The sequence below is a fragment of the Peromyscus californicus genome, unplaced genomic scaffold, assembly GCF_007827085.1.
Source record: "Peromyscus californicus insignis strain IS unplaced genomic scaffold, ASM782708v3 Scaffold_7__1_contigs__length_154581171, whole genome shotgun sequence".
Lineage (NCBI taxonomy): Eukaryota > Metazoa > Chordata > Mammalia > Rodentia > Cricetidae > Peromyscus > Peromyscus californicus.
In genome coordinates this window covers 95,233,688-95,249,260 of record NW_026294595.1, presented here as the reverse complement: position 1 = coordinate 95,249,260, position 15,573 = coordinate 95,233,688, and the positions used below count along the sequence as shown (strand labels likewise).

The window sequence follows — 15,573 nt, the reverse complement described above, 5'->3', positions numbered from 1 at the left end:
ATCTTACAATGGTAAAAGAAATTGTAATATCATAGTAATCACAAAACAAAAATCTAAAGTAGACAAACAGAAAATAGTAAGGGATCAAAACTGGAGAAATCGTTTAGCCAATAGGAAGTCTAAGAGAGGAAGAAAGAAAGGAACTCAAAACTAGGCAGTAAGTCTCATAATTGCTGTAGTAAGGCCTTACCATCATATAGCTAACTTGAATGAAATGAATTCTTCAATTATAAGACACAGAGTGATTAAATTAAATAAAAAGACTATACCCAAGTTATGTTGCTTACAAGGAAGTGCCAGTAAAGGCACTTGCCACCAAGCCTAACAATCTGAGTTCCATCCTCAGACCCCACATGGTAGTGAAGTAGAAGGAAGAAACGACCACTTATTAATGCTGATTTAGTAATTTACTTAATGCACTGACTGCTTGTACTGCTTGTTCGCCAAGCATGACGTCACTTGCCACCTGGAACAGAATGACCTGGAGAAAAAGCTGAAACAATGGGCCATTGCCCTTAACAACCTGCTGACTGCCACATACATTTCTGTAAAATCTTGCTTGCTTGCCCACCCCACCTTGTGGTTTTAGAATATAAAATGGGAATGCAAATGACCCAGGATCAAAGCCTTTCAAGAGCTGTCCTGGATTTGGTCCACTGGTGACTTCTACTTGCATTGATGTTGGAATACTTATTCCAGAAAGATTCCACAACAGTAGAAGGAGAGAACTGACTACGCCTGCTGTCCTCTGACCTCCACGTGCACACCATAGCACACAGGCACCTATACACAAACACACACATATATACATGCAAAAAAAGTGCCCAAAACAAAACAAGATATGCAGGCACTGGGTGTGAAGAAATGAAATAAGATGCTCCATACAAATGGAATCCAACCCACCCCCCCAAAAAAGAAATTAAGAGCAGTTGTATGAGAGAAGTACACTCTAAATCAAACGCTACCAAAACAGAGAGGAATTGGGCCAGTTACTGAGTAGACTGGGAAGGAAGGTCATTTGAGCCAATAAATTTGAGCACAGCCTGGGCAACATGGTGTGACCCTGCCTCAGTGGGGAAAGGGAACATAATGATAAGGAGTCAACTCAGCAGGAGGAATTAACAATTATAAATACATGCACCAATATTAGACTACCCAGATATACAATGCATGGCATTCATATACCTTGAGGAGATGGACAATAACTACAAGGGACTCAGGGAGGGGCTTAAGGCTGAGTAATGTGTTGTAGCTCTAGCTGGCTCAGAACTCACTGGACCAAGCACCCATCTCCAACTGGACTGTCTTCTATATATCAGCAATCCGACTTATAAAGAGCAAGTATAATAGCTCACATGATAGAATGTGCTGAGAACAGACAGCAACTCCCCTGGAATGCAGCCCTGGAACCAGGAAGCCAAATTCTGCTATGCTCTTACCAGTGCTAAAGTAAATTTACTGAGATTGTACTCCCAAGCCAGGAGAGATGGCACACACTTTTAATCTTAGAGACAGACCAGCAGGTCTCTATGAGTTCGATGCCAACCTGGTCTACCTTTAGAGTCCCAGGACAAAATAATAAATAAATAAATAAATAAATAAATAAATAAATAAATAAATAAATAAATAAGGTGTGCTCTCTCTTCTGAGATCTTGACACTTTTGGGATTTTTATTGTTTTGGTTTGGTGTTTTGTTTGTTCTTTAATGCAATCTCAGTGTAGCCATGGCTGTCCTGGTACTGCTCTGTAGATCAGGCTGACCTCAAACGCCAGGCTGACCTCAAACGCAGAGATCTGCCTGCCTCTGCCTCCCAAGTGCTGAAATTAAAGGTGTGCACCACCACCTGGCTTGACACTTTTTTTTTCTCTAGATATTTTTTATTTCTTCAATTTTTATTATCAGGAGTGACTGAAATAAAAAAAACATAATTGAGTCCCATCATTATTGTCATTATGGAAATAGCTTCAAGAGAAAACTGGTCAGATGAATATTATTGCCTTTCAACTGGTAAAACGTTGCCATTGACAAAACAGACAAGCCCAGAGACTCTGTCCAGAATGTTCAAGATATGATGTATTATACAACATGCCTGGTCTCGGGGAGAACACCTAAGACATAATTGTGTGTACTTCTTGATCTCGTCATACAAGCACAAAGGCACCACCCATTCCCCTGAGAACGTTGGACCATGCACCCTTGAAAAAAGCCTTGCTTCCTTCATCACGAGCAATCTTCCTCCAGCAGTCAGTTGTGCCTGTACACTATTAGTCCTTTGTGTCCTGACTGCATCATCATACCACGGCGAACCATGTCAAAGGGATAGGAAGTCAGGCCAGCAACAGTAGTGACAGATTGTGCAATCAATCATCCAGCTGATGAGGATGTGAGTATTCTTGGGATCTGGAAGCATTATTCCCTTTGCAGTGTCACAGATATCAAAGCAGGCAGTCCAGTAGATGATAATGCCCTGTACATTAAAGCCTTGGTACGGGCCTCTAGTCCCATAAGATTTGTAGATCTTAACCAGGCAGTCACCAGCCTTTGAATTCACTTTCAGCTCCAGCTTTGCCCATATCAGCTGCTAGATGGGTATAGGCAAAATCAAGAGGGTACAGGCAAAATCAAGAGGGTACACAAAGCACAAGGATGTGGCCCCAGTGGCACCACCTGATGCAGGTTCCCAGCAAAGCAGCGCCAAAACTGGGTCCTCTTGTCTACACCACCCAAAAAGATCTGCTTGTATTTATCTTTGAAGGCAAAGTTGAGAGCCTGCATGGGGAAGTATCTAATGACATTAACCAGGTTACCACGCCAGAAGGACAGGACTCCCTGTTCCTTGGGGATACGAACCACGCAGTCTATAATGCCCTTGTATTGCTTATCTCTGTGATTTGCTTGCTGGCATGCTGCACTTGCAGCAGCAGCTTGACCCGTTCGATGGGCACTACCACTGTCTTAGAGATCCACTCGACCTGCCAAGAAGTCCTTGGCGAAGGACACAGCAGCATCTGTTATGTTTAAAGAAAAAGAAAAGGCAGAGGACTGCAGGACAGGACTGGGTTGACAACCAGGTTTGACTCCCAGACTCTGGGTGACACTTTGTTTTTAAACAATTAACCCTGGTCATGTTTCTGGGTAGGCCTTCAAGAAATCAATAAAGCAATATATAACCATCTTAAAGTAGATTTTAAAAAAAAAAGCGGGCTGGAGAGATGGCTCAGAGGTTAAGAACATCGACTGTTCTACCAGAGGTCCTGAGTTCAATTCCCAGCAACCACATGGTGGCTCACAACCATCTGTAATGAGATCTGGTGCTCTCTTCTGGCCTGCAGGCATACATGCAGACAGAACATTGTATACAGAAAATAAATAAATCTTTAAAAAAAAAAAAAAAAAAAAGCAAACCCAGGTTGGACAGATGACTCAGTGGTTAAGAGCATGTGTTATTCTTTCAGAGGATGGAAATTTTGTTTGTTTGTTTGTTTGTTTGTTTGTTTGTTTCTCAAGACAGGATGTAGCTGAAGTTTTTCTGTGTCCCACCCAGTCTGCAGCCATTCAGACCCAAGTAAACACACAGAGGCTTATATTAATTAAAACTGCTCGGCCATTAGCTCAGGCTTACAACTGACTAGCTCTTACACTTAAACTTAGCCCATTTCTGTTAATCTATATGTCGCCACATGTTCTGTGGCTTTACCTGTGTGCCTGGATGGCAGGCTGGCATCTCCCAACTCAGCCTTCCTTTTCCCAGAATTCTCCTTGTCTGCTTATCCTGCCTATACTTCCTGCTTGGCTACTGGCCAATCAGCATTTTATGTATCAATCAATCAGAGCAACACATTCACAGCATACAGAGTAATATCACCCATCAACAGGGTTTCTCTGTGTAACAGTCCTGTCTGTTCTGTAACTTCCTTTGTAGACCAGGTCAACCCCAAACTCACTGAGATCCACCTGCCTCTGTCTCCTGAGTGCTGGGATTAAAGGCATGTGTAACCACTGCCCGGCTGCCTGGCTACAAGGATGGGAATTTGATTTCCAGCACCCACATCAGGTACTTCTTTATTGACATGCATACACACACACACACACACACACACACACACACACACACACACACACACACATTAAAAGTAAAATGTTTTTTAAGGCAAAGCTAGAAGTACTTGGGAGCATGTGTTTGGAAGTGGATGCAAAGTATGAGAGCATGTGTATAGCTTGTGTTTATTAGTATTTAACTTTCTTTCATTAATCAATTTGCAGTGCTGAGGATCAAACCCAGGGCTTTGAGCATGCCAGGCATGTGCTCAAGTGTTGAGCTATATGCCCACTCCAAGCATTAATTTTTGCAAAAATAGGTTCGGGGGTTTTGTTGTTGTTGTTTGGATTGGTTTTTTGTTGTTGTTTTCATTTTTTGTTTTGTTTTGTTGTTTTGGTTTAATAATTGAGTGTTCCTTAAATATTAAATGGAAGTAGGAAGTATGAAGGATTACACACAGCTTATAAAAATAAGTATGTGTACAAAACTGAAATTCAAAATAGAACAGTAGAAAATATGGGATCCACATCTTAATTCTTTGTATGATGTTATACAGCAACCTTGATGTAAGTATATAATACATTTCTGGAAATTTTATCTGAAATCTACAAATATTTTTATCATGTAGAATACACTATGCCCAAATAAAACTACTAGAAAATAAGTTACAATAATGTTTATCAAGATCATCATCCTGTCTCAAAAAATTATTTAAAAACAAAATAAAAAATAATAATAAAAATAAAAACCTCTAACTAGGAGGTAATTGAGTACTGCTTGCAGTGGTATACTCTGATCACTAGGGTGCGCTATTAGCATGGCCAGCCAGCCAGACTGTCAGAGTCTGAGTGGAGAGCAAATCCCAAACCCTAGAAGTCACAGAACTTTTTCTTGGCTGTGGAAAGGCACATGTCACCAGGAACCACAGCACCATCTCACCATTTCTCTTTAAAACTGTGAGCATGAAGCCTGGCACAGTGGGCACAAGCCGGTCATCCCAGCACTGGGGAAATGGAGGCAGGAGTAAGATGGGGATGTTTGAGGTTAACCTGTGGTGGTGGTGGGACTCAGTCTCAAAAACAAAAAACAACAAAGAACAACAACAACAAAGAAAACAGCAACACAAAACAAACCAATGAACCAACCAAACCTACAGGGATACAATGATGTATTATTGGATGACTTTCCTGTTGCCAATACAGGGACCAAAACCAAACAAAACTCTTTGAGCATTCAATTTCCAGTACCCAAGTAAAAGAAACTGAGCAAATGTAGAATTCATTCTTCTAAAAACCTTAACTGTTGCACTGGGGCTACAGCTCAGTGATAAAACACTTGCCTATTACGTGTGTAGTTCTAGGTTCAATCCCTAGGACTTTATGAAAAGAAACTTTTTTGAGACAGGGTTTCTCTTTGTAGCTTTGGAGCCTTTTCTGGATCTCACTCTGTAGACCAGGCTGGCCTCGAACTCTCAGAGATCCATCTGCCTCTGCCTTCCGACTGCTGGGATTAAAGGCGTGCACCTCCACTGCCTGTTGGAGTGGGGACAACTTTTTAATTGTTAACTTTAATGACCTCATTAATCTGAGTCTCATGAAAGTTAAGGAAAAATGGCACCAGGTTAAGAAATAACTCTAGCCAGGCGGTGGTGGCGCATGCCTTTAATCCCAGCACTTGGGAGGCAGAGGCAGGTGGATCTCTGTGAGTTCAGGGCCAGCCTAGGCTACAGAGTGAGTTCCAGGAAAGGTGCAAAGCTACACAGAGAAACCCTGTCTCGAAAAACCAAAAAAAAAAAAAAAAAAGAAAAAAAAGAAATAACTCTAATTAGAACAGAGTTGTCTCCTCCTTTCCTTGGCTGTGCTAGGGGTCAAACCCAGGGCCTATAAGCTTGTAGTCAAATGGTCCATCACTGATCACACCCTAAAATTACTTTATAAATGTATTTATTTTAACTTTACTTTTTTGTCAGTCTCAATACTCCTTTATATTATAGCTGATTTTAATCGCCATCAAACCCAAATTGATATTCAATAAATTGGAATCCCCCAAATTACGGTTATTTTATCTAGCTATCCAACATTTTTCCCTTGCCTTATTCTTTTTATTTGGATTTTTACATTTTTGAAATAAAGCTTATCACCACTAAATGATGAACTTTCAAAAATTAACAAAAATGACATCAGAACACAAGTATTTGGGGTGGTTCATAGAATTGATGTGAATGCAATTCTGTTAAAAACAGTGCAGCAGACCCTCTCAGACAAGCGTCTCACTCACTGTACTGTTTAGTGACTCCTGTTACAGTCTAAATATGCTACACATCCCCAAAGCAGCAGCGACTACACTGTGTTCTATAGGATTTGCATATTTACTAAGTACACTGCAAAACTCTGAACTAAGTTTTGTATTTGTTTTTCCAGTACCTAGCAAAGTAGTCCATCCTATGAAATTTGTTTATAGAGATCTTGTGGATTGAGTAATGTTTAAACAGAAACTAGTTCGATGAAAAATTGAAAGGCAAAGCTTGTTTGGTGGTTTGCAGAAGCATTTGTACACTCCGCTACTGAGTTTCATGTTTCAGAGCACTGTGTATTCAGTTTGAAAAACAGCTTGACAGCTGTAATGAGATCGAATTAGTGCACACTTATGAGTGTGCAATTCTGAGGCTGAGAGGCTTTATTTTTGCTCTTTTTTTTTTTTTTTTTTTTTTTTTTTTTTTTTTTTTTTTTGGTTTTTCGAGACAGGGTTTCTCTGTGTAGCTTTGCGCCTTTCCTGGTACTCGCTTTGGAGACCAGGCTGGCCTCGAACTCACAGAGATCCGCCTGGCTCTGCCTCCCGAGTGCTGGGATTAAAGGCGTGCGCCACCACCGCCCGGCTATTTTTGCTCTTTTTTGACCCCAGGATTGAACTCAAAACGTTGTCCATGATAACCCGGTGTTCTACCAGAGAGCTCCGTGTTTAGCCCCCGGAGACTCAGTTTTTGCTTTTCTGTGCTGCATCAGTTACTTCTCTTGCCGAGTTGACAAACTCCCTGACAGAAGCAGTGTAAGGAAAGGTTTATTTTGGTTCATAGTTTGAAGGTCCAGTCCTTTGTGGAGGGACAAGCTGTGGAGCTTGAGAAGTCTGGTCACCGTGTATCTGTAGTCAGGGAAGCAGAAAGAGATGAATGCTGCTGTTTAACTCGATTTCTGACCTTACTTTTCTGCACACACACTGTCAGCATCTGCACTGGGGGTGGAAGGTCGGGGGGGGGGGGGGCCGCGGGCTTTGCCATTCTCATGTGTCTGAGGTTTAGGGTCCTTGCCATGACCACGCCCATGTCAACAGTACACATTGACTCACCCTTCCTCTGCTCCCCACAGTGCTGCCTGAATTCAGGGATAACTGAATTTCTCAACTAACCTAACCTAGATAATCCCTCATAGACGAGCAAAGAGTTTGCCCCTGGTGATTCTAGACCCTGTCAAGTTGACAACCGATATTAACCATCACAGTCGCAGGGGACTGAAATCAACGTATTCTTCACCTCTAGCCCAGGGGAAATTTTTAAAGAAAAAGGAGGAAAGAATGGCAAGAATCTCCTATCCTTGATCTTCACACTGATCCCTACTGTGGTGTTGGGGCTGGGGATGTGGTTCTGGAGTAGTGTGCTTGTCCTGCTAGGGTACAACAAACAAACAAAACGTTCTGTACTGCTGTCCTGGTAACCACATGCTATAAAAGAGCCACCTAGGTCATTTCCTGTGGAGATCAGGGGAACTTTGCAAAATAGTACCTCGATGTGGTAGAGTAGCTCACACATGGAAGGACAGGAGAAGAAAAGATCATTTAGTGTGTTATTTATGTCATGCTAGAACAAAGGGGAAAAAAACTATTGTAAGGTTCATTATATCTTGTACGGAGACTTCCCAGTATAAAACTGAATTTTTTTTTTTAAGATTTATTTTATTTATTATGTATACAGTGTTCTGCCTGCATGTGTCTTTGCAGGCCAGAAGAGGGCACCAGATCTAATTGCAGGTGGTTGTGAGCCACCATGTGGTTGCTGGGAATTGAACTCAGGACCTCTGGAAGAGCAGTCAGTGCTCTTAACCACTGAGCCATCTCTCCAGTCCATAAAACTGAATTTTACTATTCTAGAATAGTTTGTAAGATTCCTCACAAATCCAGGTTTTGTTCCTTTACATATCCCAGGGCACCCTCAGACTTGAGTCATTCATCTTTATTTTCCCAGATCTTCCTTTATTAGTTATCCATCACCACACAGCCAATCAGTATTGAAGGCAATAGCAAACATTTATTTTTGATGCTGGGGATTGGACCTTTAACATTTATTGTATCACGTTCTTTTTGTGGGGCTGAATTCGGGGAGTGGCTTACCTAGCTGATTCTGGCTTGACTTCTTTTACAAGTTAGTTGTCAAGATGCTAACTGGAAACTGTAATTCCACCATGCCCAAGGCTGAGGCAGGAAGATCAGAAGTCTGAGGTTATCCTGGGGTACCCAGGGGCTACATTCCATCTTAAAAACAAAACTATGACGATCTCACAATGAAACCCATTTGTAAACATAAATTTTTTAAAAATTCTACCCGGTGTGGTAGCACGTTTATAATAAATAATGGAAAAAAGCATTTTTCTGCTTTCAGCAGTAGAAACAAAACAATTTGGCAACTTCTTTATGTTGAATAGAACAAGATGACTTCATCATCAGTTGCCTTTGAATGCACATTTTGTTCTGCTTTTTGTCCAAGAATCTGAACATGACAAGCAGTAAAGATGTCTCCTGATCGTAAAAGAACATAAAGAGGCTGGTATTTCCTCAACAGGAAGAATATTTCTGTCCCTTAAGAAGATAATTAAAAGCGTTAAAATTCATCTCATCCTTTCTGTCCATCGCGAACACGTGGTAATCATTGTAACTGTTAAGGAGAAAGAGCATTGGACATGCGGTATTTAAACAGACCCGACGTTTGGTTTTGACATTCGTTTTGTATTCTTGGTAAAGTTAACTCTTAATTTTTAATGTCTACCCAATGGCCAGTAAAGATAGGAGGGTGACTTACTCTTAGCTTTTTGTTTTGTTTTTCACCAAAGAGCTTGGCACCCATTCAACACGAAATAGAAATGTCTCCCACACAGCCTCAATGCTCCACCCTTCGTGGTTAGTCTTTGTATGTCTTTGAGCCACTCCTGCAAACTCCAGCTTAGAGTCCCAGACTGGTCCACACGAAGGGTTGTGCATTGTGCTTTTTCGTAGGTTGTGAAGGGGTACTCCCTTCTCCAGGCTGACGTCTTTGCAACTCCCTTCTTTCCTCCTCACACCTACCGGTCTCCCGGCCCTGGCCAGGAGCTTAGGTTAAGGTTCTGGGGACAGCGCCCATTCCTCAGATCCTGGCGGCTTTAGGTCTGAGCAGGGTAGTAGACCTTAAACAACGACCCGGCCTCACGATTCTCGTCGAGACTGCCTCAGTGACAAAGTGTTTCCAATTTTCTTCCAAAGGGCCCAACTCTGTGGTCACAAGCACGCTCAACTAGGAGAATACCTACTCATGCCCGCTCTCAGAAGCACTGCGCCCTATGTCTCGTCTCAGGACAGGCCGGCCGTTGCGGCGAAGACTGGAACTACAAGTCCCAGAATCCCCGCGCGCACGCGCACTGTCATTGTGATGCTCCTTTCCCGGTAACTCGCCCTCTCAGGCAAACCTGAAGATAGCGGCAATTCTCCGGTGGGGGGCGGAGACGCTCTCGGCCCATTTCTCCGCCCCCTCCCTGATAGGCAATGGGACTAGCCAACCGATGCCACGGGCTGAGAACGTGCTCTCCAATCAGCACCCGCGGCGGAGAGGTGGGCGGTGCGCGCTGGCAGGGCAGGTGGGCTAGGCTGTGCGGCTTGCGGGGGGGAGAGTAACGTCGGGCCGGGTCAGCGGGCGCTGCAGTAGTCGCCGCAGCGGCTATGGGAGCGGTGGGGACGAGGCGGCGGCGGCGGCGGCAGGAGGAGGTGCAGGGGCTGGCACGAGAGCAGCGGCCCGGGGAGGCCCGCAGCAACACCCGCAGCCGCCGCCGCCGCCTTTAGACGCGGACGGCACCCGAGGGGACCGCCGGCCGTCTAAGCCGCGCTCGGGTCCCGCCGCAGTGGGCGGCGGGGGATGGGCAGGCGGCGGCGGGCCAGCCTGCTGAGCAGTGACTCCCGCCCGTGCGGACCCTGAGCTGAACCCTAGTCCTCCGCCGGAGATCCTGCGTCCGCCGCGGCCCAGGTAGGACACACCCCCGAGCCCCAGGGCGTCTCCAAGTAGCCGTTCTGCGCCCGCCGCACCCCTCGCCCAACCCTACCGAGGTGTGGAGGAGAGGCTGCCCGAGACCCCTGGGTCTCTGCCCACGCCCTGGGCTGGCGCCAGACCCAAATTGGTCCTCATCCCAGAGACCGTTCTGGTTCTGCCCCATTTCCCCGGAGGCTTTGGGTGCCTTCCCTGAACTTGGAGGGTCACGAAGCTGCTTCATCTGTTCTGTGGGTGACCCATATATCACTTGTACTCATGACTCCTCTGATTACCAGGACCGAACAGAGAGGATTTTTTTTTTTTTTTTTTAAATTATGAGCGTTTCATTTTACCTTGCTTTTCTCGCTGTAATGGAAGAGGGACGGGACTACGGAATCTCTTCTCTGTGGGGTAACAAGGAAGGCCGGGACTTTGTAGTACTGAAGTAACGACCAGAGGGATTTGCTTTGACAAAGATGATGCTGTTGATACGCCGGGATGCCGAAAGAGGGACAAAAGAGCCCACGTATACGTACTGTCGAGTCAGAGAAGTAAATAATCAGGGGGATGCTAGGATACTTCATCTTCCGGTGAAGTTCATTTTGTTTCAGTTGTGGCGCTGCCTTAGAGGTAAAAATGACATTGAGTTGTACTTTGCTTTGGATTAAAGTTGATAGGCTTCTCTCCTCTAGCTTTGGAAGCTGTCCTTTGAACATTAAAGAAGATAATTTTATTTTAACCTGTATATGATGGGAAGTTGTTATTTAGTAGAATTGAATTTGTGTAAGAGAGTATATTATGAATGGACATATGTTTGTACTCAGACTCTCAAATACAAGAAGGATTCCGGCTGTGTTTTGTTACAGTGTTTGGTTTTGAGCCATTAACAGTTGCATTGACATTAAACATGGACTGGCCAGGATAGATTGCAAAGATGTATCTGTTTTCTTTTAACTAAATGGACTAGAATAACATTCATTTAAGGGATTTAAAAAAAATGAGAATTTTAAAAGTATTTGAGTGGGTTGAATACTTTTTGTCTTGCCACTTTAAAGAAGCTGTAATGATGACAGATATAACAATATGACATCTTGGAGAATCTATCCTGATTTGGATTGTGGTCTATTAAAAATTAAAACATAATGAAAGAAATCTTTAATGTAGAGGCTTATATTTCCTGTATGATGAATTTTTAGGAAGACACCAAAAGGTATGCTTGAAGCATGATTGCAAAGGAAAGTTTCTCCAATAGTTTAACTTTATAATGGAATGTTAGAAACTGATTTTTCTCTTTCAGTTTGGACACATAAAAGACATTGAGGCTCAAACATAACTTCACTAATTTTATTTATAATTTCAAGTTGAAACAATTTGATCATGAGTAGGGAGCTGGCTTAGAGAACATATATGTCATTGAGTGAATTCTGTATTGTATATGACTTCAGATTTTTATTGTTAAATAGTGGCTATTTTAATACCTCAGGAAGACTGAACAAATTGAACTCAATTATGCAAGACTTTATATTATCTTTAAATGGCATGTTAGAAGTGAAATTTGTATAATTGAGACAATTTTAGGGAGTAATTTACACATAAAGCTGCATTAAAATGTGACAGTCTTGGGTTATTTAAATTTTTTTACATAGATTTATTTTTGTGTGTAGAGTATTTTGCCTAAATGTGTGTGCAGTGATAAACTATTGGTTTTTCACAGTGTTACATCACAAAGTGTGTAAGTATGACACAGCCGAGTTAGTTCTGCTCAAGGAATTGAAGTTTCATTTGGTGCTGAGCAGGAAGTTCTTTGTAAGCTACACAACTTTATCAAGTAACATCTATGAATGATAGTGCTTTAGTGTTCAGAGGCAGACTGACTGGGTAGTTCAGGCTGCTCTTCAAGGCCCGGTAATCCTCCTTTCTCAGCCTCCCAAGTGCAGGTGTGAACTACCATTTTTATGCTGTGCTGGGGTTCAAATTCAGGGCTTCATGCATTCTAGGCAAGCATTCTACTAACTGAGCTGAATCCCCAACTTTTCATTTTATTTTAAAAGAGAGTTTTCCTAGATTGCTCAGGCTGGCCTGGGTCTTATGATCTGCCCGTGTTTGACAGCAGAATAACTAGGGTTGCAAGCATGCACAACCACACCATTAATCTTTAAATTAAAAAAAATTTGTGTGTATGTTTGTTTTGCCTGCATGTATGTAATTGTATACATGCTTGGTGCCTGTGGAAGCCCGAAGAAGGTGCCAGATCCTCTGGAACTTGAGTTACTGATGATTGTGAGCTGCCATGTGGGTGACAGGAACTGAACCCAGGTCCTTTGGAAGAGCAGACAGTGCTTTCAACCACTGAGCCATCTTTAGCCCTCATTGATCTTTTTACACTCCCTTTTTTAAATTTTACTTTCTCCTATTTCAAAATACTTGCCTTAAAAAATAAGGTTGTTGTGTTTCCCTTATCTAAGTTATATGATCATCTCAATACTATATTTCTGTTAATATTTGTCTGCAGCTTTCTGCATATGTTGTATGTTATGGGTACGTTTATACAGTTCCTTTTTTCTTGGTCCACTAAGTACCTCAGCTTAGATAGTATCTAAAAATAGTTTTATTAACATTTTTCAATGACTAATAAGGCAGAGATAAGGGAAGAAAAGTAAGAAAAAGAAAAGCCAAGAGAAAAGCATAATATATACTGATAATGATGTTTGATTTAAAAATTATCTGGATGCAGAATTACATGGTAAACTGGATTAGGACTTCCTTTCTATTGAACTTCCATGGCATTTAATAAATTCAGCATATACAAGGCTGGAGAGCTGGAAAGATGGCTCAGTGTTTAAGAGCACTTGCTGTTCTTGCAAAGGACCTGCGTTTAGTTCCCAGCACTCACATGGTGGCTCACTACCATTCATAGTTTCAGTTCCAGGGGATCCAGTGCCGCCTTCTGACCTCCAAGGGCACCGGACTCACAGGTGATGCACAGACATACATGCTGGCAAAACAATCATACATATAAATAAATTATTCAAAGCAGTCTCTCTGAATCTTTGGGTGGTAAGTTATTGTAGCAGCTGCATACATCCGTTTTTTAAATACTTGCTAAATATTTCCCATGTTATACTGCCATGGGTTAAAGATTCAACAGTAGGGCTGGGTGGTGACTTTGTACGCCTTAATCCCAGCACTTGGGAGCTAAGAGGCAGGTGGATCTCTGTGAGTTTGAGGCCAGCCTGGTCTACAGAGCTAGTTCTAGGACAGCCAAGGCTACACAAAGAAACCCTGTCTTTAAAAAAAAAAAATCAGCAGTAGACAAAAGAGAAATATCTCTTCACTTTTGAGTTTACCATATAATAGAAGCGGAAACCTGTAGAAACAGATATTTATACAAGTTTCAAGTATTATGAAGAGAAAGTGTAGACATGAGCAGTAGGTTCAAGAGAAGTTTCTGTTTTGTTAACCCTAACTCATTCGAAGGTATTCTGTATTAGCTTCAGAGGTCAGTGGAAATATTTTCACTCTAGTTAAATAATTAAAAATAAGTATACTTATGAAAAAAGTAATAAAATTTAATGTGCACGTAACCCTTGTGTATTATTCAGACATTGTGTATCTGTGATAAACAGGAGAAAAACGAAGGAAATACTTCGTTTCACAGTTCTGAGGTTTTCATCCACTGTGGCAGGGAGGGCGTGGTGGACCAGCTCAGCTCACTTCATTGCATTGAGGAAGCACAGAAAACACCCATGCTAGTGGCTCATGCCCTCAGAGGTGTGTTTTACTAATCCCCTTAGCTCTTCTCAGTTCAATCAAGTTGACAATTCAGATTAACCCTTACAGGTCCTCCTCTTGTTAACTTGACACCCAAACATATCTCTTTGAACCGTAACATTTGGACTGGGAAGATGGCTCAGTGGGGAAAAGTGCTTGCCACACAAGTCTGAGAAGCTGAATTCAAACCCCAGAAGCCATGTGAAGCCAGATGTGGAAGCACGTATGTGTACCTGTGCTGAGATAGTAGGTAGAGATGAGATTCCAAGGGGGAACAGCAAAAGATAGACCCTGTTTCAAACCTTCACATGCATGCTGTGGCATGCGAGCCCCCCCACCCCCCCCACGACTCATCATAGAGAGATTAAAATAAAACACCTTAAAATCTCATCCCTGGCCTTCAGAAGGTTTATGTCCATCTGAAAGTACAATTATACAGTTCACCTCCAGAGTTCCCACAGTCTTTACAGTTCTAATTTGTTCAAAAGTCCGAGTTTAAAATATTTGAGATGGAAGCAAACTCAGCTGAGTCCTTGTAAAATCAGAAGGAAAATTATATACTTAGAAAGTACAATGGCACAGAGTAAACAGTTTCATTCCCAAAGGAGGAGATAGAAAAGGAGCAAGGTGGGATTAGGACCAAAGCAAGACAGACCCAGCGGGGAAACCAAACCCATGTTCCATGTCTGGAATAGTGATGTGATGTACTCTCCAGATCAGCACTACCTCTAGGGCCTTGCTGTTTGCAGCCCACATAGCCTTTTCTTTGGTTGCCTTTACTTGGTAGCAGCCTGTGTCTTTTCTGTTTTGCACATTCCAAGTTCCTGACACATCTGACTTTCCAGGAGGTCTCCATTGCATCTTTGGCTTCATTCTCATGGTTTTACACATTGCTCTTTAGGGGCTGTCTGCAGGAATACTGACCTTGCTTTAAGTTGGAGTGGAAGCCTCCATCATTCTACAGCATTTTATTCTGCATGTCTGCAAAATATGTATCATATGGACAGTACCAAGGTCTGTTGCCAGTTCCAGTGATAGTTATATCTGAAGTGGCCTGAATGACTGGATGCAAGGAAGTGCTTGTCAAACTAACCCTGCACTAGCAAGACACTTAGGAGCTATCGTCTCAAAGCATGGTCTTTTGAATGAATTAAAACTTATACAAACTCAGTCTGCAATGGATGAGATATGCTCTGAAATTCTTCCCCCTCCCAAGGTCTGATTACTTACTTATATTGGTTATTCTTAAATACCCTTCAGTTTTGCTGGACTCACAAGTAGAAGCCTCCTGTGAGGACAGTGTGCATCTGGCAATCTGTTTCTGGCATATTTCTGTGTCTTCTTTTATTCTCCTGGCCAAAAGTTTAGCATATTCTACAGCCTCTACGTCATTTTTCTTGGTGTGTTGTTTCTTTAAAGCAGTACATTGACATTTGTCTTGCAGGACACATGGAATAACTAGACACTGAATCTTGGGGACTTTGGTTTTAGGCTTCTTATCT

The 15,573-nt window shown here is 42.4% G+C and overlaps 1 protein-coding gene and 1 pseudogene across 3 annotated transcripts in view; one reads left to right on the top strand and one right to left on the bottom strand.

Annotated features, from left to right (window-relative positions):
- Positions 1–1,992: 1,992 nt before the first annotated feature.
- LOC128100969 (ADP/ATP translocase 2-like) lies at positions 1,993–3,107 on the bottom strand (annotated as a pseudogene).
- Positions 3,108–9,932: 6,825 nt separating this feature from the next.
- Positions 9,933–15,573, top strand: part of Ttbk2 (tau tubulin kinase 2) — a 134,826-nt gene continuing 129,185 nt past the window's right edge. For all 3 annotated transcript variants that reach the window (XM_052722705.1, XM_052722704.1, XM_052722703.1), the window contains exon 1: positions 9,933–10,297. The gene's annotated coding sequence lies outside the window, so the exon portion shown is untranslated. The remainder of the gene's footprint in view (positions 10,298–15,573) is intronic.